This window comes from Thermobia domestica, chromosome 13, assembly GCF_964235325.1.
Source record: "Thermobia domestica chromosome 13, izTheDome1.hap1.1, whole genome shotgun sequence".
Lineage (NCBI taxonomy): Eukaryota > Metazoa > Arthropoda > Insecta > Zygentoma > Lepismatidae > Thermobia > Thermobia domestica.
Genome location: NC_137466.1, coordinates 38,833,104 through 38,855,449, shown reverse-complemented (window position 1 = coordinate 38,855,449; position 22,346 = coordinate 38,833,104). Strand labels below are relative to the sequence as shown.

Here is a 22,346-nt window from a genome sequence, read left to right as displayed (position 1 = left end):
TTTTATTATTATTATTATTATTATTATTATTATTATTATTATTATTATTATTATTATTATTATTATTAGTAGTAGTAGTAGTAGTAGTAGTAGTAGTAGTAGTAGTAGTAGAACATTGGGCCTACCCTCTTCAAAATATCACCTTTCGCCACTGGATATATTACATATCTTGACAGACCAATATTTTTTTGAGTCACTGTATGTCACTGCTATTTTGGGACTCTTTCTTTAGTAGTCTGTATAAAATTTAATGACCACAACGCAAATAAAGTAAAAGTGTATGATGCGTTACGATCCACAATATTTGCGAAGGCTCGTACAAAATAAGCATGAATAGCCCTCATCCCATACTAGTCCCTGCAAACATTGCCGACGCACGGAAAATACTAAAAACATAGACATATCAATTATAGTAGCCATGGATATTATACGATGCGTTACGCAAACCGCCCTAAAAGCGTGCTAATAACGTAGAAACCGATTTAATACCTCAAGAAGAAGAAGGAAACAAGACTGTTAGATAGGAAGAGAAACAAACAGCTGAATTTTGAATCAATGTATGGTACGAATTTTATGTATTATGTTTTAAATCAGATATAATTGTAAGGGAAAGTTCTAGAACATAGGTCCCCCCTAACGGAACATTCACCGTCCCCCCATATAGGTTAGCAAGTAGCTAGATTGATTCCTTTCTGTACCAAAGTTTAATATTTAATTCACATGGCACTGCCTTGCGAGCATGAGCGAGTTAAGGCGGGTTAGAGTCACGCAAGGCACTTTGTTTTCTGTCTTTATTACAGTTAAATGGGAAGGTCGACCAGTGTTCTAGAACCTTGCCTAATTGTAATTATTTAATTTACCTTGAGGTACATCTGTTCATAATTACTTTTGCTCTCCTAACAGTTATAGCTTTGATAGGTCGATGTCACATTTTAAAGTTCATTGATCCGAAGATATCTGTCTGTTTAGGCTGTAGATTAAGAATATGTGAACATTGTTTCCAGCATTTACACAAAAACTACTTAAACGAACCTGTTGTGTAAAATTTGATGCACATCAACATACAAATGAAAGTACCTTCCAAAATCTGTAGGATGAATGCATTATTTTTATTGAAAGTTACGTGCAGGTATAGTTTAGGTCATTCGCCTAATCTCCCGCAGATGGTGACCCAGAGACACCCATACATGCACCTGCTTTTAGTGTTGTTACTTATTTGGTATTTTAGGTAAATTTTAGGCATTAGGATGTATCACCGGATCAGTTTCAAAATCAAAAAAGTACCAAAATGTACTGCATTTGGTTATATTTGGTTGGAGTGCATTAAGTCAGGTTGGATAACGTTATATTAGGTTAGGGGCATAAAAAGTACATGCAAAAAACTCAAACTAACATATATTAGATGCCCATTGAAAGGCACGAATGTTATCTGAGTCTGGGCAGGACGAAGCTGTTGGTTCTGCGCGGGGTTGCGTCTGAAGTAAGTATGCGTCAGCAATGGTTAGTATAAGCGTAAACGAGGGTAGTGAGAAGATGTGGGTTTTGACAATCATACAAAGTTCGGGTTAACTGCTGTATCGCAGGACTAATTTTAGAAAATTTATCAGACGGCCTGGAGAATTTACTTTGGTTTGTGAGGTGGAATGATTTAAAGTCAGGAGCAGGGAATAGTTGAAGTTAAGAAAATAGCTGTTGTTGTTAGTTGTTTCTGACGTAAGCGACATTATATGTGGAGGCGGATGGGACTGTTTGGCGGAAAGGTACACTTGTTATGATCTATAGGAAAGGCAGTGTGGGAATGGTGCTTAAATGGCAAGATTGTCACACATCGTGTTTGAATTTTATAGAGTTGTACAAAATAAGGATTGTCGTAGTTGAAATTGTGTGAAAGGCATGGTCTACTAAACAGGCGAAAAATTTGTCGTAAACGTGGAAACGAATTGAAAACTACAGAAAAGAATAGGAACTTCAGTCAAAACCTAATCTAATCTAACCTAATTTAGTATATTTTTAATTAATAGATGGCATTAGTATCTTCCCGAAAGTTGCTTTTTATGACATATAAACTGTTTTCCTCTATCCTCATTCATACGTGTACCCACCGCTGCTGACGCGCCTGCTCTCTAGGGACGCACCCTTTGCTGTTACTCGGGACCCCTGCTACGCTTCTGCCCCGATTGTTACGTAGCATTCGTGCTTTTTTAGTGGCGACCTAACACAGGTTGGTTCATGCTTTATGCACTAATTTTTATGCCATACGTCCATATTGTAATTCCAACAATAATCACTGCTAAGTGAGCCAGTGTCACAACCGGTGTTTGTGGGAACAAACTAAATATTATTCACTTTATAATACTATACAGAAATAACGGAAACAATAATTCCTCACCTTCTCGTTTCCAACAGCACTGTAAACAAGACTCTACAAGAATATTACGTAAATAGAGTTTTAGGATGGATTGGAGAAAGAGCCATCATTCCTATATTCATATATGAACTCTTAACAGGAAATGCGCTCGCATTGCTTTAGAAAGTGTTTCTTAAAGGAGCACTTCAACTTAGAAATACGTTTTTACAAATTACTTCCATTTGTAGAGTTGAAAATTCTAAAAGGAATGGTGTTTGTTTGATTGCAATACATTGAGTCGTTAGCTAGTAAAAGAGGAAAAAAGATTTTATGGTGACGTCATCCATGGTCAAGCTGCGAGGGCATGCTTCCATACACAATGCTAAGCATTTCGTTTGTGAGTGATTCGGTGGCACGTTCTAAAGTGCGACTTAGATATATCGTCCGCATCTAGAAAATAATAATATTTGATGGTGGGCTGCACAACATTTTTTTATAATATTACCACGGGGTATAAAACATAGCTTCTTCCTACAAAGCATAAGTTCAGCGTTTTACAAAAGGATCTGAAATTTCAAAACCAATGCCATTTATATAGATAGCAGACGAGATTGTTATAACCCCTAATAGCCTTTTCTTTAATTTTGGTTCCGATTCCCAAACATAAGTATGTGCATTTTCACGTTTTGATGCAGTTTTTATTGATGACTCTACAATTTTGTGCTTTAAGGTATGTACAAGAGAGCGCCATATGTGGCCGAAATGAAGTAGCATTTATAAGGTTTGTCAGAATAAGAAAAATACATTACCAGTTAAATTTGTTTGATTGGCATCGCTCTTCGCGGAACAACTCTTTTCACCCGTTTCATCATCATTGCCACTTGATACAGAAAAATTAAAAGATGAACCAATGTCCTAAGGAACACTGTATTCGTCACTGATTTATTCTACAAGCCAGTATATTTTACTCCTCAATTCAGATTGTATAGCAGTTGTATTTACATTTATTTCTAAAACTGTACCTTCAGAATCACGAGTGATACCTTTTCTATTACCCTCTAATGCCTCGTCTTGACTACAACCGTCAATTATGTTTTCTACCATATTTTTACGTTGGTAACTGGATATACATCGGCGCTTGTTCAATAGCTCGGATTCTGAACTTTTTGATAATATACTTGAAACAGCATTCTTTCTCAATGTGTGTGTGTATATGATTCTCCTGACATTAGCTTTTCTTTCAGTAAACATGACTGATCGAAGTTGCAGTCTTCAAGACGTTTGGAACAACTACGAGTGTTTTTATTTGACGCAAATTTTTTCCTATTGATTTCCTTGAACCATAATTCATACTTATCTAGTGATTTTTTACGACTTGGAAACATAAAAAAATATACTCTGTATCCCTCAGCTTTAATCGCACGAGAATTACAACCGAAAACACAGCACGTGTTAGGAATTTCCACCTCACTTTACAGACACAGCACGCGCTCTACTAACACGTGTTTTCTACTTCGCACCAAGTTTCTTTCAGAAAAAAAGGGTTTCTTTTTTTTTGGGGGGGGGAGAACCTAGTATTCGGAGAGGAACATATTTTTCAGACCATACTATTCTATTTATTATTATTATATTATAAACTTCTTATTTTGATCTCTTCTGGGAGGCACTCTCAGAGCTCTAGGAAACAATGCCACCCCTAAAAAAAAAAAAAAAAAAACGCCTGGGAGAAACATTGTTTCACACCACACTACGCAATCACTTCTCTACTACTCTCTCTATATATGTATTTTTTATACTAACGCTGTAGGTAAAACAATTAAGAAAAATCTCCCTCAAGAATTCAACACAAAGCAAGACTGCTAACGAACCCAAAACACAATCTATTAAATCCACTGCGCTATTAAAGGTTTATCAGCTACGCACAAGGGAGTGGTTGCTGACTCACATTGAGTTCCTTGTAACCCTCCTTTGGTGACATCTCCATTTGCGATTCGTCAAAACAAGCGTCTAAAGAGGCCGAACCAGACGCCCTATCAAGATTAAAAAAAAAATAAAAAAAAGATTTCATGTATTTTAAGAATTTGCATACAGATAACACTGACTCAAGACTGTACAGATAAGTAAAACGAAAGGCCTGATACTTAACGCAAAGTCCAATCCGTCAGTCGCACTTCTTCACTCATGTGGTCTAAATCAAACAGTGTGACACAGTGTTGCCACAATCCTCGCTCTGGAGTGGGCTGAAAAATAGTACCAAATTGAAACAAAAAGGGCTGAATTTATTATTTTATTCCAGTGTAATACAGGGCTCTATAGCAGGAAACTAAATACTCCCCCCTCCTCTTCCAAGAGTCCAAATCAAGAAAGTGCTCTTTTTAAAAATTATTTTTAAAAACATCCAAATAGGACCCAGTGGCGTAACAATGGCCTTTGGCGCCACTAAGCAAAATATCTAGTGGTGCCCCCTCACCCATTTAATAGACCAATGTATGACCATCTGCAACTTACGCGTATGCGCCACATCCCACATTTGACTAGCTTTGGGCAGTGTTGACAACATGAGATTTTTCTTTCCGCTAAAACAGGGCTAAACATTCGCTAACTGCAAAAAAACAAAAAGTTATCACGTCTACAAAATTACTCTAAGTAATATTGCAATCATTATTTAAGAAGATCAGCTAATTATTACTCTCCAATAATGTTGAGAGTAGAACCTAAATAGGTCAATATCGTCCTCATCCATTTAACACTATGCCATCCCAGTCAACATCAGGAGCGGACGAAGGTAAAATTTTCACCTTGCCAATGAGTCTTGGCCCCCCGCCCCCTACCTAGTCCTAGCCTATATTTTACATTTTATTATAGTGATGTTAGAAAATAAGTTCAAAAATTTATTTTGGGGTGTTCGTTTGGATGCCCCTGACGTTAGCGTCCCGGGCAGTTGCCCGGTTTGCCCAACCTTTGGTGCTTGGAGAATTTGTCGTTATTGTTGAAAACCTGTTGCGCAGAGGAATTTTATTTATAGTTAGTAAGCTCAGTACATGTAATATAGGACTGGTATCGTATTAATACGGTAATAACTAATTACCAGGAGGATTAATTTCTTAATCATACAGTGCTGTAACCTCGACGAGTTTACAGTAATGCCAATAATTTGATACGCAAATGTAATAAACTGCGAGAGAGGGGGGGGAGGGGGGGGATTTTTATTCCTGCCATGTTTGAAAATGAAGACCACGAAAACTTGGGGCTCCATTTATATAATTTGTTTCTTTTTTATTAAAAACCTGGGGCTCCCCCTAATATACCGAAACGTCCTGCGCCTGTAGGCAATGCCTACCCTATTGCTACGCCGCGCCGCTGGGAGGATCCCAAACAACAGTGGAAGTAGATGAAACTTTTCTCGCACGTAGGAAGTATAACAAAGGCCGCAAATTAAAAGAGAAAACAGTTATCATCTTCGGTATGTATTGCAAGGAAACCAAACGCGCCTCTATTTCAAAGTTACCAATAAACCAAAACGGTATTATGGCCATATATGAAAAAATATATATAAATAAAACGAGAAACAAATCAATCATTTCAGGGTTCGCTCCTTATGACATCACACAGTATGAGTAACGTGAGATGTAGGAAAAGTCTTACTGACACTTTTGAAAATGTGACAAGTATTTGTTAAATGGTGCTGAATTGGGTAGAATTGTACCAACTTTTTCACAAAAGGGGCTGAAAATGCCAGCGTGGTACCAACGGGCCGGTGAATGACAAAAAGGGCTGAATTTGGTACAATTGTACCAAGTGTAGCAACAGTGGTGTGACACTTAATGGAAATTTTGGTGCGCTCGTTCTCATCACTGTCTCCAGGTGTCGCCACTGCCTATCCTTGCTCTGCTGCTGCTGCTGCTGATGTGTGACTGAAACCAAAGGAAAGAATGGAGCTCCCACTTTCTCTTGCAATTATCTAGCCCTTGTCTGGTCTCTATCCTTCCACCTGCCTACAAAATTGAGGAACCCACTAAAATATTGAAGGAGAGACGAGGCCATGTGGTGGCATTGTCTACCACAGGTTAAGTTTCAATTCTTCCTTATAGTACACAATGTACGACTCACCGGGAAAACCTAAACATATAAACATCCTACATATTTTGAATTATTATAAAGAAAATTATGTTCACTAAGCCCGAAAGAAAATGAATAAAATGGATTTACGCTTTCCAAGAGTGTAACTGAAAAAAAAATGTTGAATTAGAATAGTTCTTTCTGTTAACTAACTAACAATTCTTCAGCCAAGCTCTTTTTTTATTGGGGGGAGGGGATGAAATTAACACGTCTTGCTTGCATTACTTTACCAATATTACTTGTAGCAAAAATATAAAATATTACATTCTTAGCAAACAAAAACAACCACAAATTTTCTTTTCTTTTGTTTTTACTGTTCTGAAACTTTGGTAAGCACATTACATCATTTCATATATTTAGTTGATGATGCTGTCCTCAAATTGCTTGTCATTATACGTCACATTTCTGTCACATTAACGTTACATAAATTCAATTGGTCATGGATGGTCGAAGAAATTAACGATAAATAAACAAGCAAAGCAAATACCATTTGTTAATAACATCTTCACATTCATGAAAGCTGTCTTATTTCAACTGAAGACAAGTTATATATTTGAACCTTCGCTGTATGTTTTAGTTCTAGTACTGATATAATTTTGGAAACAAAGAAATACCATTTTTTGTTTACTATATTATCTATTCTAGAATAGCTTCTCTTGAGCATTTTATAACATTGACTCTCCCTTTCTGATATTAATTTTTACAGTACTTGTCAAATGCCAAAAATACATATTCATCCATAACTTTTGACAACATAATTTAAGCATATCCAGTGGAAAGTTCGAGGAGTGATCAAAAAGTAAGATTTCAAAACTTGCAGTGAAACATGTCTATTAGTTCATACAACCAAAACACCTAACAGATAGTACTTACATTAAGTTACCTTAGACATGGTCTCCACATTGGTTGAGGTACATGTCATATCGTGGGATGAATTTGAGGATTCTCTCCTGGTAAAAATCTTGTCCTTGTGTGTTCAGCCACGTTATCATGAAATGTTTCACCTCTTCGTCTGAAGCGAAGTGACGGGATCCTAGGAGCTTCTGAACGGCAATCTCAATTCTGCCATCAGATGTGGCAATGTCATTCTTTCATTGTCCTGAATGTGCTTCTCGACACGAGTTGTGTTCAAATCTGTTGATGCCATGCTGGGTTGACCACTCCACTCCTCGCCAGTGACGTTTCCTCTACCAGCTGCAAATTTCCGACATCATTCTGCGACATGTTTACGGGACATTAAAGTCTCTCCGTAAATCTTTATCAGCTGGCTCTGTTAAATGTTTCGCCCACAGAAATACTGACCGTGAGTGGACTTCTTCGCAAGGTTAGTTTTTCAAATGAGTTGCCCTTTGTTTTTATCTACAACTAACGCCGTAGGTAGTGAGTAGCTGAAACGCTGCACAGTTGCCAACTCCATACATTAAAATTACACCATACTCCTCATTCCTCTGTAACAGACGAAACTCCAGAAATATCGGCCTTTCAATCTTAGTTTCTGATCCTCCCTCGTACATGAGTAAGATTATTAGTCCAACTTTATTGCCAAATAAATGAATGATATTCAACGTCATGTAAAAAAAAAAAAAAAAAGGACGAGATAAACTAAGAAAATATATGGGAACCAACATGGAGAGATAACACACTATTCTTTTCTTCAGCCCTTCCAAATATTATATTCCACAACTCTCCCTTTCCTTTGTTTTTCGAAATATTTGAATTGCTAACACCCACTGGTGAAATCCACTTAAAAGCAACCTTTTAAAATAATGAAATATGGGTTTCAGCGTTGTTAGGAAGCAGGGGCGTCGTTTAGGGAGGGCAGGAGGGGGCAATTGCCTCCCCCAAGAGTTTGAGGAATACATATACTTTAATCGATTATCTACTAATATACTAGTACAAAACCGAAAAGTATTATGTCTGTGATGCTTTTGCCCCCCTCAAGCAAAGTCTGAATGACGCTCCTGTTAGGAAGCCTTTCCTAATTGGTAGCAACTAACTTCATGAACATCTTACAGTATATATACCGTATTTCTTCGAATATAAGGCGCCATCAAATCTAAGGCGGACCTGAAATTTCACCTCATTTAAACTCATTTTAAAAACGATTCGAATCTAAGGCGCAGAAATAATGTACAAACACATTCCTAATTCGATAAGCATTTTCTTATCAGTAGAACGAAATGTTAATTGTTCGTGAGCGATTACCATCTTTGTGCAGTCTGTCATTGTTATAATACAACCAAGTTTTGGCAAATTAGTTGTAACTACCAGTATTAAAGACTGCAGTAGATTCTAGCTGTAACCTACGTGCAATAAGTATGTATATTGCAGATATACATCGAATCTAAGGCGCGCCTGAATTTTAGACTTCTAAAAGCTGACAAAAAGGTGCGCCTTATATTCGAAGAAATATGGTAGTTCTTTGAGTATGTATTTCGCAAGAAAATGTTAATAGGTTTGAATTGATGCATTATGTAGGCCTACTAATGATTTTTATTTATGATAGCAAAGGTATGAGAAGACGCATTTGCTTTCATTTACTCCACAGTGAAAATAAGTAAACTACACATTAAAAAATGAGGTGTTGAAATAACACAAAATGACTACCACTTTAGCGTGTTATTTGTATGTCAATTCAACACCATTTTTTTTTTTTTTTTTTTTTTTTTTGCTAGCCGACTACGACTAGCACCCGTCCAAAGGGTACCGCCCTTTATATCGGGAAGTGGGTTACAGGGAATAGCTAGGAGTGGAGAACGATGGGTGGGTTTCTAGAGTTTCATTCAACTTTATTAAATCTTATATTTTACAAGCAAATTATAACTTGGTAGCAGTTATTTATTCATTCATCATAGGAGTGGGGAAATAATTACATCGTGTAGAGTTTGTGGACATTATGGCCATTAACCATAATCATTATTGAGGTGGGATGATAGGGACAATGGTGAGGTGCACTAGACATCACATCATCGGGTTGTGTTAGTAAAACAAATGCAGGTTATCTTCTGATTCGGGGGCAGCTCCGAATCTGATGAAGACAGTGGGAAGCCCTTGTAGAACAGTAGGACTACTGTGCAAGTGATGGAATGATGCATGGTGGGGCTGTATCGGTGATAAAATCATTGATGAGAATGAGATCGGGGCTGTCAGGGGGGAGAGTATAGCGGTAGAGTGTAAAAAGTAGTGAGAGGGGAGAGTGACGGAGTGGAGTGTGGGGTCGGATGAGAGCGCACTGATGCATTGTATCGAAAAGCAGAGGGTGGTGAAATTGATATCGTTGTGAGATGTAGCGAAGACGTAATGTTTCGAGGTGGTATAGGATGTGCGGAAAAGGTGTTTGATTGTAAAGATCTCGGGTAGGACTGGGAAGGCGAATGCGAAAAGCAAGACGAAGAGCATGTCTTTCCAGGATTTGCAAGCGAGCGTAGAATGATGGGGCGGCCGGTATCCAGGCAAGAAAGCCATAGGTGAGGACGGGGCGTAAGAACATTTTATATGTAGTAAGGAGTGTGTGGGCAGTGAGTCCCCAGGTAGTTCCAGTTAGGCGGCGCAGGAGGTTAATTCGATTATAGGCTTTCTTACAGATGGTCTTCAGATGAGGCGACCATTTGAGATGCCGGTCGAAGGTGATGCCAAGATAGGTAGCTGTATTCTGTGGTTGCAAGGGAACATGATCGACATGAACGTGAAAGTTAGCTGGATTGCGGTACACTTTAGTTCGTTTGCCAGGTGGAAGGAAAATGATGGTTTGTGTTTTAGCGGCATTGAGTTTGAGGCGCCAGTATCTGCACCAAGAAAGAAAAGTATCGATAGCTGTTTGTAATGTACGGTTAATCTGATGAATGGTTGGGGCAACAGCAAGAAACGCCGTATCGTCAGCATATTGATAGAGATTGATGTTGGGAGGAAGATTGGGAAAATCAGCCACATAGAGCAGATAGAGGAGGGGAGAGAGTGATGAACCTTGAGGAACGCCGGAATGAAGAAAAATGGGATGCGATAAGTGGTTGTTGATGGAAACATAGCTAAGGCGACAAGTGAGAAAATGAAAAATAAAACGGATATAGCAGAGAGGAAGATCAAAGGAAAACAGTTTATAGAGAAGACCAAGATGCCAAACTTTGTCAAAGGCTTTTTCTAAATCAAATAGAACTAAACAGGACGGTTGATTGGAGTTAAACTGATTTGTAATGTGAGTGGTTAAGCGAAGGAGTTGGTCATTAATACTGAATTGGGGACGGAAGCCTGCTTGGTGAAGTGGAATGAGATTACGTACGGAAAGATGGAGGTGAAGACGGGAGACGAGAATACGTTCAAGTACTTTACTGAAAACGAGTGTAAGCTGTATTGGACGATAGGAAGAGACTGCATGAGGTGGTTTGTTAGGTTTCAAGAACATTAACGTGGTAGAGGTTTTCCAAGGAATCGGTAGGAATCCAGTACGCAGTATAAACGTGTAGATTGTAGCCAGAAGGTAAAAGAGGACATAAGGTGCTTCTTTAATATGGCGGTAGGATATGCGATCGGAACCGGGTGCAGAGTTTCGTTTGCCACGGAGACTATGGTGAATATCTTCAACGGTAATAGGTGATGTAAGGGCAGAATCTGGAGGGAGAGTGTGAGTGGAATGGGGTTGGAGTGCAGGAGAAGAAAGCTGTAACCTGTCTGTTGGGTGACTACGCAAGGTAGGATCAGGAGGGAGAGGAGTAAAGATGTCTTGCAGATAAGAGGCGAAGGCGTTAGCTTTGCTGAGATCATCTTGGAGTGGCTGATTGTGATCAAGAAGTGGATAGGAAGTACAAGAGCTTTTGCCTGTTAGTCGGTGAAATCGCTTCCAGAATTTGGAAGGATGAGATGTGGTACTAAGTTGGTTGCAGGATTTAATCCACTGACGGCGTTTATAGGCGACAAGGTAGTTATGCACAATCCGTTGATATTGACGATGGAGGCGGAGTGCTTCAAGGTTGCCAGTACGAGTGAAATCTCTAAAATGTTGGCGAGAGCGATGGATGAGATGAAGATACTGTGGGGGAAGAGGTGGACGAAAGGAATGAAGAGTGCTCTGAGGAATATACTGTGCAGAAGCAGTATGAATGGCGCCAGTTATAGAATCAAGAGAGTGATACATTTCGTCTTCTGTTGTAGGAGGGGTGATACAATCTAACTGTGTTTGTAGGGAAGTACGGTAGGCAGACCAGTTAGCTTTGTCAAAGCGAGGTACCGTGCGAACTAATGGTGCTGGACTAGGAGTGCGTTGCGGAGTAGGTGTCAGAGTGAGAAGAATAGGGACGTGGTCACTGCCTAGGGGATCTAACACTGTAAGTGTATGCCGGGTGAGTAGATTGGAGGACGTTATGACGATATCGGGTGTTGTGCCACTTTCAGGGCGTGTGGGTTGTGGTAGATCGTGAAAGAAACCTGTAGTATGGGTAGTGAGGTAAGTTCGAAAATGTTCCTGTTGACGGGCAGTACGACTGTGAAAATTAATATCAGCTAAAATGACATAAGTATGAAAATGATCAGAGATATATTGAAAGAAAGGATATGGTATGGGGTGACCAGGGCGAACATAAATTGTAGCAACGGTGATGTTAAGGGTTTTGAAATATAACGTAGTGATGAGATGTTCGGGAAGAGGAGTTAGATAAGTAGAATGCTGTCGATATGGAATGGATGGTGAAAAGCCGATGGCAACACCTCCGCATGCTCGACGAGCGGGTGCGGTATTATCATGGCGAAGAAGAGTATAACGTGAGATGTGCGGGTTTAAGCGAGGCGTAAGATGGGTTTCATTTAGCAAAAAACAATGAATATTTTTCTCTATCAGAAGCTGCTGGAATAAGATTTTATGTTGCATGAGTGATCGAATGTTGAGAAACAGGAAATGAAGTGCCATGACGAGGGGAGAGAAAAGGAAGATAGAGAAAGTTAGACTTCCGTCTGGAGTTTGTCCGAGTGAAAGTAAACTGTTTGTCCTGAGTATGTGGCGTTGAAATTAATGTGGAGAATATCCTTAGCAGCCTGTTGAACTTGATGCAATATATGATGGCGGAGAAGCGGATGGATGTTCTGCAAGGTAACAGTAATAAATGACAAGAACTGCGTAATGGTGATAGGCTGACAAGCGTCGGTAGGTGGTGGGAGAGTTTGGGTAGCGTGTGGTCTTAATGGAACAGTTAATTCAGGTTTGAACGGATCGGCGGTTGGTCTTGCTTTGCATTTATAACTATAAGTAGGATGATCTGTCGCATTACAAGTAGAACAATGTGGAGGTTTTTGAAGGTTAGTGCATTGACGAGTGTTATGAGGCCCTGAACAGAATCCGCATTTTAACTGATTTGGACAAGCACTGGTAGCATGCGCGTTGTAGGCTTGACATTTTTCACAGCGCATGGGTAGCGGTGAAGGTGACTTAGATGGTTCAACGCGGTGTTTCTTGCGGTAGATGAATGCTCCATTGGAAAGCAAGGAGTCAATGGTTTCTTTGGATTGGGTTAACACCCGAACCATGTAGGTGTTTCCGGAAGCATTCTTAATGCGGATGCATTTGAGGATGGAAAGGCCGTCAAGACGAAGTTCTTCGGTGATTTCGTCATCTGAGTAAGAGGGATCGACACCTCGTATCACGACAGAAAGTGCAGGCTGTCGGCGTGGTGGAGGCGGTTGTTTGGATAGACGAGGTGCTTGATTGATGATCTTAGCTTGTTTGCCGAAGATTTCAAATGAATAGGTATTGAGCAGATGTTTGGCGAAATCTGGATCAGTTGTCTTGATTATGATGCCTTTCTGAGTGTTGATGAGTTGTGTGATTTTAGTGCGGGGTACATACTTGACGAGGCGAAGATACAGAATTTTCAAATCTTGATATTTGGAGTCATAGTTAGTGAGAAGGAAAGAATGAATTTGAGGCTTCGTGGTGCGTTCCAGAGAGTCTTCGTCCATATGAGAACCTGATGATGAGTGTGAAGATTCACTGAGGGTATGATGACGTTTGGCCTTTGGTGCATGAGATAGATGATCATGCTGATCGTCGTGAACGGGTGGTCCAGTATCACTGAAGCGTTTTGAGCGGTCCTTCCGCATAGCTGACGAAGCAGCCGAAATGGAAGCGTCCGCAGAAATAGATGGAAGACCAGAAGAAGCTGAGGCCATGACGATACAAACAAACAGATACAACACAAAGTGCTTAGAAAAGGTAGGTGTGTACGTAAAGACCACCCATTCGGATAGTGGCCAGGTGGAGAGAAGCCCCAGTGTAAAATCTACAGCAGCAGTTGCACTTCACTAGATTAGTCTTACAACTGTTACTTGATATTTGCTTTGAGCAACTCTCAGGATCGGGATAGGATAACAAAAAACAGCCGTTTTGACGTTTGGTACGTCACAGCTGGTGAGGCCAATAAACAATTGACCTGAAGATGTGTTCAACACCAAGCACATCTCCAGATCATATGAGAAATACCTCGTTACTGGCTGTGAGTATTTGCATGTTTTTTGTTGTTTGGTATGAGCAAAGCTTTACGAAATATATTTCGCATTATGGCAAGTAGCTCATAACATTCTATGTTTTCTGTAATCGGTCATAGTAATATTGTTCCAAACCTGTGAATCATTTGACAACAATTACACAGATAGCAGTGCTTCCAACTGTTTTGTTTATCTGTTATTCTTGTGTCTTAGCATGAATGAACAGAATATGGGAGAAATGTTGCCTATGTAACTGTTGTCACACGATTCACAAGTTTCCAACAATATTATTGTGACCGATTACAGGAAACACAGAATATTATTCGTTACTTGGCAAAAGTGCCAAATATATTTCGCAAACCTTTGCTCGTATTAAACGATAAATAACAATGCAAATTCTCCTAGGTAGTAACGACTTTTTAAATGAAGAGGATGTTTCCCATATTTGTAGTTTGGGATGTTTTAATTATTCTGCACTTTTTTTAATGTCTAACGTAACTACTGTAATGTTAATTATTTCAGAACTATTTTGACTAAAATATGAACTAGGGTTGCCATATTTTAAAATTAGAAAAGCGGGGGATTCTAAACCGTAAGTACTGATGTGAGCTCGTGTATTACAAATACTGACCTGGGATACTTCGGACCATTTTTTAATGGTTTCTTTGTTAAGTGCATTTCCAATGTCCTTTTCTAACGAAAGTAAGATAAATAAAATTTAGATTTTTGCTTTTAATGTTTTATTTAGTTCAACAAATGTGAGTCTCCAATTGTAAAGTAAGTATTAAATATTACAGTAAGATATCTGTTAACAAGTTTTAGAAAATCTATATAGAAAATATATAAAATTGAAAATATGTTTGTGACTCTAAATCTCCTGAACCGTCCGACCGATCTCGATCAAATTTGTAACATGGATGCGGTTCGAGGCTGGGCTGGTTTTAGGCTATTCATTTTGATGGAAGAACTGAGGGTTGGGGGAGGGGGAGGAGTATAATAAGATAAATAAAACTTAACTCCTGAACCATGATCGATCTTGATCAAATTTTTAACATAGATAAGGTTGAGGCCTTGGATGGTTTTTATGATTAAAATTTGAGGGAGTAACGTAAGGGAGCAGAAGGAGAGGGTGATATATAAAAATCAATTTATATAAGACTGGAAGTGACTATTTTTGTAACTTAATTTTTGTAACTTAACTCTTGAACTATCGCAACGATCTCAATCAGATTTTCAAGATACATGAGGTTCGGACCTGGAAACATTTTTGTAATTTCACTTTAATAGTATGTAATAGGGGAGGGGGCGTATAAATAGAAACTAATAAAACCTAATAACTTTTGAACCACCCACCCAATCTCGGTCAAATTTTCAACATATATAAAATGTGACGGTGACGGTAACGGTGGAGGGTATTAATGGTTAAAATATGAAACAAATTTTTAATAACCTCCCGTTATCTGGAATTTCGGTAGCAGGAGCGCATGCTCCGAAAACAGTGTATTAAGAAATAGATATATATGTATAGATGACATTTTAATTCCCGGGACTGATCCAGTAGCTCACATCGAGTTGTTAGACCAAATATTGTATAAGTTAGAGGAAGCAAATATGACAGTCAATTTAAAGAAATGCACATTTATGGTATCTGAGGCAAATTTCTTAGGTTTTGTGGTAACACCGGTAGGAATAGCGAAAAATACAGAGTACGTGGATCTGGTAAAATCATTGCCAAGGCCAACAACTATAAAAACATTGCAAAGGACCTTAGGATTTTTTCAGTGGTGCTCCAAGTTTATACATGATTTTGCTCGTAAGTCAACACCTTTATACCAGCTGCTTAAACAAGGGAAGAAATGGACCTGGTTGCCTGAACATACAAATTGTTTCGAGGAAATAAAACATAAGATCTGTAAAAACATACTTTTGGTGCATCCAGATATGTCAAAAGACTTCATTATCATAGCTGACGGCTCAACTATTGGGACTGCTGCTATTTTGACACAAGATTATGAAGATGGGAAACGAGTTATTGGTTTCACTGGACACATACTTAAGCCTTGCGAATCTCGCTATACCATTACCGAAATAGAGATGTTGGGTGTTGTGAAAGCTATAAGAAAATGGCGTAATCTCTTGATCGGGCATCATGTGACCGTACAAACTGACCATCAAGCTTTAGTGCATTTTAAGAGCATAAAATATTGGAATACCAGGCTATATCGGTGGTGTATTGAAATGCAAGATATGGAGTTGAAAATCCAATACATACCTGGAGTAACCAATGTAGCAGCGGATACTTTGTCTCGTATTACCGTATGTCAATCACCTAGAATTGTTACAATTTTGAATTTTCATGTCCTTCCAGGAGATTTAGCAAATATGACCAGTGAAGATTGAAAGCAATACCAACGTGAAGATCCAAGATTAATAAAGTATATTAATGCTCTGGAGCAAAATCAAACCTATGTACCAAAAATAAGTTGGGAAAAATCTGTACGACTGTATTATAAGATCCAACAAGGTGTGCTGTTAAAACGTGATTTTCATTTAAAAGATAAATGGAAAATAGTTTGAATGCAAAGTGACTAACTGACTGACACTTGATAGTCGCGACTGGCGAACTTTTATATAAATTGAATTTAACTTATTACTGATATTTTAAACATTCTTTACAGATAAATATGTTAGCTAGCACAGTTTTCAGAAATAATGCAGTTATTTAACGATGTTATATCGCTACTGTGGTTGTTAGATATTTTTATAGCTATAATTTGAAGTAATATTTCGCTATTATATAGGCCTATATCAAATACAGATTGATTTTGTTTTAAGCGCTTTTTATGTATATATGTTTCAAACTTGAGCTTACGACTAAAATAATTTAATACAAAGGAATGCGTTTATATTGTGCGCTTATTATATGCACGACGTTTTATATTTACTGATCCTTTAGAGTGTCTACAAATTATTAACTTTTACTAATATTGACTGGCGCAAGAAACTTTATATTTACTTTTTGTAGCACTGATATGCAGTATCCAATAAAATAGATTAGATTACGAGTGAGGTATTTGAAATGAATAATATTATATTGGCTTACATAAATAATGTATCAATATTGTAGATTTACTTTTTATATGCGCATATGTTTTTACGGTCATAGCAAAAGAATTCTATAAGGTTACGAGTGCAAAGCATGCTTTAATGTGTTGTATAACGTATACACATATTACTTGTTTTAATCCTTTTCGTTGTTATTAGTACGTGAATTTACGTTAAATTCAATTGCTCAAATCTTTCTTCTTTTACTATGACGCATGCAAACTAAGTATAATACAAGTGTTGTAAATATGACGCCCTTAATAGTGACATGCGGTGTTTACTTGCAGTGTATTGCTTCTTTATGAATACGGCTTACTTGTTATTCTTCGAGCACCAGCGTGTCCTGTCACAGAGAGTCGGCCTTAGGTGTTTTTTTATCGTTTCACTTTGACAAGCCAACCTAGGAGAGGGGGAGGGAGAGATATATGTAAAAAAATTAAAATAAAAATGACTGCATTTGTGACTTAATCACTGTTGAACCACCCGACTGGTCTCAATCAAATTTTCAACATACATGAGTTTAGGGGCAGGGATTACTTAAGCCTATTCACTTTGACGATATAATGTAGGGAAGGGGATGGGGAGAGAAATTAAAAATGATCAAAAATGACCGATATTAGTGTTGAATCCATAGTTTTCAGGGTCGATGAGAGAAAAAGTGACATTTCTGATGCTGTTTCAATCCAAGTTCAGCCCTGATAGTTGGGGATGGTATAACGTAGGGGAGAGGGATAAATATTTAAAAATGATCGAAAATGACTAATATTAGTGTCGAACCCATAGTTTTAGAAGTAGCTGAGATTAACCCTATGGGGGTCCCATGGTACAATTTGTACCATACGGGGTGTTTCATGGTACATTGCGTTATAACTCTCCTATTTGAGCTTTATCGTCCGAATTCTTTTTGTTTTGTTTTGTTTCTCAAGTCCAGAGGCATTGTAGAAGACATTATGTATGGTTTCACACCTTCCTGCTTCCAGACATAGGAGGTGATGACGTCATAAGTCTAAAATTTATATTTTCGTGTAATACTTTTTGGGGGGGTTTATATAAAGTATTTTTGGCGGGCTTATTTTTGCACGTAGAAAATTGAAATTTTGCACAAACATTCAGTCCACCGAGTAGTGTTTACCAGATTTTTTTTCAGATTTCTGTTAAAACAGGGGGGGATCCAGAGGGTCAAAAACTTGATGTAATATACCATTACAGTCTAATGTGATGATGTTTTTAATAGGAGGGTGCCCGAAATGTTTGCATCGACTGTACTTGACGTTTAACAAAAAATTTCTGGCTGTTCATATAATTCGTAATTTTGTTTGTTATTCTATTTCAAATTAACATGGAAAACTGTAAAACTTCATTAGGAATTGTAGTTTTGGGAATCGATATCTTTATTTATATATTAAATTAGTTATAAGTCTTGTATATGGATATGTAAATGGATTATTACAAGTCTTACGGTGTCAGTGCTATCTGAAAATATAGGTCCACCATTGCACGGAAATTTTCGAATAAATAACCAATCTAAAATTCGGCAGAATTTTCTGGACCACCCTTCACCTCTCTTTTAGATATCTAGTTCAATCCAGATTTTACCAAAATTTATTCGTTTCAAAGCCCCACCGCCAAAAATGCTTTGTTTTGATTGGAGGAATCACCCACGCTATGATGTTAGAGCGCGATTATTCCCATTCCCTGCCTAGAATTTTGCTGAAGACAGCAGACCCAGATCTTCCCAGCTCGGAAAAGGGTAGAAGTTAGCTAGAAAAGCTGCATCAACAAGGTAAATCTAGTTTGATAATTGAATAAATACCATCCAGGAAGCTACGGAGCCATAATTTACTAAATTTCATAGTAAAAAACCGGACTGAAGAACTGAAATAGGAAGTGTAATTCAGTGACGCCATGTTTTGCAGATAATTAGTGATGGACAGGTTCTACCAAGTGAAGTGCATGAGTTTGTTAGTTGTTCTTAAAGATCCATAAACAGTTTCGGAAGAGTAGTGTTTTCTCCCTTAAAATATTTTTATCCTGAAAATTATTCCTTTTAGAGTTACGTAAGGCCTGTCCCACTGCCGTTTGTGTTCGTGTATGTAGTGAATGTGATTTCTTTTTTGTACTTATCTAGTAGTAACATGGCGGTATTTAATTTCGTTGTAGTTAGGATAGTGACCATAATGCACGTGTAAAGTTTCCAGAGGGCTCCTGTTTACTCCCAACTTGGGGGTACAGCTTCCAGCAGGGATGGGTTGAACGTATAGTTATCATAAGGTTCTTTTCCCTTCAGGAAAGGGGCCCATATATTTTTTCAATAAATAGTTTGTGTATTAACTAAACAGGTTGAATTAAGAATGTGATTTAGTGAATACAAGGGCCAATTGGCCCTGTTCCTTTCTTTCCCTTTCCTTTCGTAAACCGATAGAGCCGATTTTAAAGAAAATGGTAAAATCTGAATGTTGTTTATGTGAGTAAATAGTAATGATTAATATGTATTATAACATGTATTAATGTAGTTTGTAGTTATGGATGTGGCATGTATGTGTTTGTAATGTAGTATCAGTAGTAGCAATTGTAGTTAAGTGATGAAAGAGTGTGTGAAATAATGAATTATGGACAGTGTATCATTCGTATTCGATCAATAGCTAAACGCAACATATCAATCTATAGTAATATCAGAAAATGAGAGTGTCATAGTATCAAAATTCCGTGTACAAGGTCACATTCAGTGGTTCAAGGGTTGATCATATCGTCGCTAGCCCCCTAGTGTCAAAATTCAGTACTAACCGTCATCCTTATGTCGAAGTTTCTTAGTGATTTAGTTTCCATGGAATTGACCTTCCTTTTCGAAATAAAACCTAGTAAATATAATTCCCAGCCCAAATGCATATACAGTTACGTTAAGTGATCCAAAATTAATATTTTCTGAAAATTACAACATTCTACTTAGTCTAGAAATCGAAATATTTAAGTAAATAAACAATACGTAAATTCTTAACAGAAGTCGGGCGATATGATGCTAGTTTTTCGCTTTGAAATTATATTAAATGTTCATTTCTTTTTTTCCTCTGTGGCTGCAGAATAATTTCATTGTTGTCAGAATTTTATAAAATTGAATAATATCGCGGAGAACTCTACTTTCTGTGAACATACATACATATTTTTTTTTACATGAAGCTACGAAGTCTAACATAGTATTGTTTGCGTGGTAAGGGAGTCTTGAGTTCGAGGGATGTTTTGTGTGGTGACCGGAACATGAAACGTTGGCAATGATTTATAGATTTAGAAGTATATGACGAAGTGTGCATATAGTCTGGGTGTAGTTAAAGAAATAGGGTGGTTATGAAATACGACGTCGTAATAAATGAATAATATGATAGCATGAATATATTGTGAAACGAAATGAATGAGAGGACACCCATATACATAGATATACCTATAGATATATATAAGCCCAGTTTATGATTAGTCACGTTTCGGTAAAAGAATATATATATATATTTAAGGATCATGTATAACTAGCAACATCTCGGGTTCTGGCCCCTACACCGGAGCATCCTGCGAACATGTGGGTGAGATATTGCCGGACTATGTTAGTGCTTAATAGCTTAATTTGTTACTGCAGTCGTATTCGTTCATAATAATCTCGTTTAATAATATTTGTAGCATCATATAATCGCTGACTGGACATATTTAATAATCAATTATGGAAAGACAATAATTGTTACACAACGGGGCTGTAGTGAATTATATATATATATATATATTTTTTTTTGGGTCGGTCTTAAAATAGAATATCCTGCTCCGTGAGATTTTTTTTCTTTCTTCACGTTACCTACTCGGGCTAGCTTACAATATTCATGGAGACGACAGCTCTGACAGGGTTACAGAATCAAAACAATTAGTTATTGAAATTTATTTTCGCGTACCCGGATGTCGACCCCTAGTCCCCTTAAGTATTTTCATTTCTTAGTTTAATTAGATGAGGGAAATTAACGACATCCCAGACTGTGGCATGTCTGCGCAGGATAGCTATCGGTGATGTTTTGGTAATTGAAATCACCGATCCAAAATTCAGTTTATTTAATTTTTTTTATTTTGATAAATTACTAATTAGGGACATCTTAGCTATTTTTTCCCCTCTAATTTCATTACAATTCTGGATTCTTTTACTTTCCGGGAGGTCGGATGATTTTTTTTCCTTTTTGAAATTCTAAATTAACGCCTTCTCTAACCTTCCGGTGGATTCCCGGTTCTCCAAGGACTCAACCGGATACAGCGAGGAGGGGAGTTTCCTTAAAGCTTTCGTCTTTCTGAAAATTCCCTTGCGGGCACAGACTAGTTGAGTGTTTGGAGATAACTTTTGAGTTTACGTATTTAAGTAAACCAACCCTTTTTGGCACAAAAGAGAATATTTGGTTATAATATGTTGTATACGTAAATTCGACCACTTATCTTTCGTAGTTGTAGTGTTCTGTCTCCTCTCTCTTTACCTATACTTCTTCTACTTCTTCTCTAGAGTTTTTTTTAATTTTCAACCTCCCCCCCGATTTTGAACTTGTCGCTTACAATTTATTTAACGTACAACTCTGATCTGAAACTACCAGCTGAGACGTTGCAAGACACAATTCATGGATAGAGGAGATAGTGATTGGGTCCTCCATCACATTTTGACCTATTGCCAAAATGAATAACGACTTTATATTTGACGACACTCCAATTACGTTCTTTCACCGTCGTCCCTCTAAGTTTTTTTTAATCCATCAATCACTTTCCTTCCGTTTTGGTTTTCGTTTATCTTGTAGTTAACCTTGGCCCAGAAATTGTATTTTGGTTTATCTATTTATATCTTTAGGAATGTTCTGTGTTACGAGCCCTGCCTCACAAAGTTTCTTTTACGATTCATGCACGAATTGACTATATGAAAGTTGAAATTTATAGACGCGCGGTATTAGGTAAAAAAAAATCAATTCTTTTTTCATATGTAATGTCGGAAGTCATTTGTTTTTCTTGTACAATGTTTGCAACCTTTTCTGAAATTATTGTTGGGGTTATTACTTTAAATGTGTGCGCCTTTATTAAATATATATATATATATATATATATATATATATATATATATATATATAGAGAGAGAGAGAGAGAGAGAGAGAGAGAGATAAATGAATACGTCAAAATGTACATGCGCTTAGTATGTGAATATGATGTTAAAGTAAAAGTATGATATTAAATGTATTATATGGATATATGTAAGACCGCTCGTGTCTGTCCCCCCAAACGTGTATTGGTTGCTATAGTTTACAAGTAAGTT

The 22,346-nt window shown here is 37.6% G+C and overlaps 1 protein-coding gene across 4 annotated transcripts in view; it reads left to right on the top strand.

Annotated features, from left to right (window-relative positions):
- Positions 1 to 364: 364 nt before the first annotated feature.
- LOC145668109 (glutamate receptor ionotropic, delta-1-like) overlaps positions 365 to 22,346 on the top strand; it is a 43,297-nt gene continuing 21,315 nt past the window's right edge. For 2 of the 4 annotated variants that reach the window (XM_081735644.1, XM_081735643.1), the window contains exon 1: positions 365 to 557. The gene's annotated coding sequence lies outside the window, so the exon portion shown is untranslated. Of the gene's footprint in view, positions 563 to 22,346 lie in introns of all 4 variants that reach the window. The other 2 variants (XM_081735642.1, XM_081735641.1) reach the window with 1 other exon arrangement.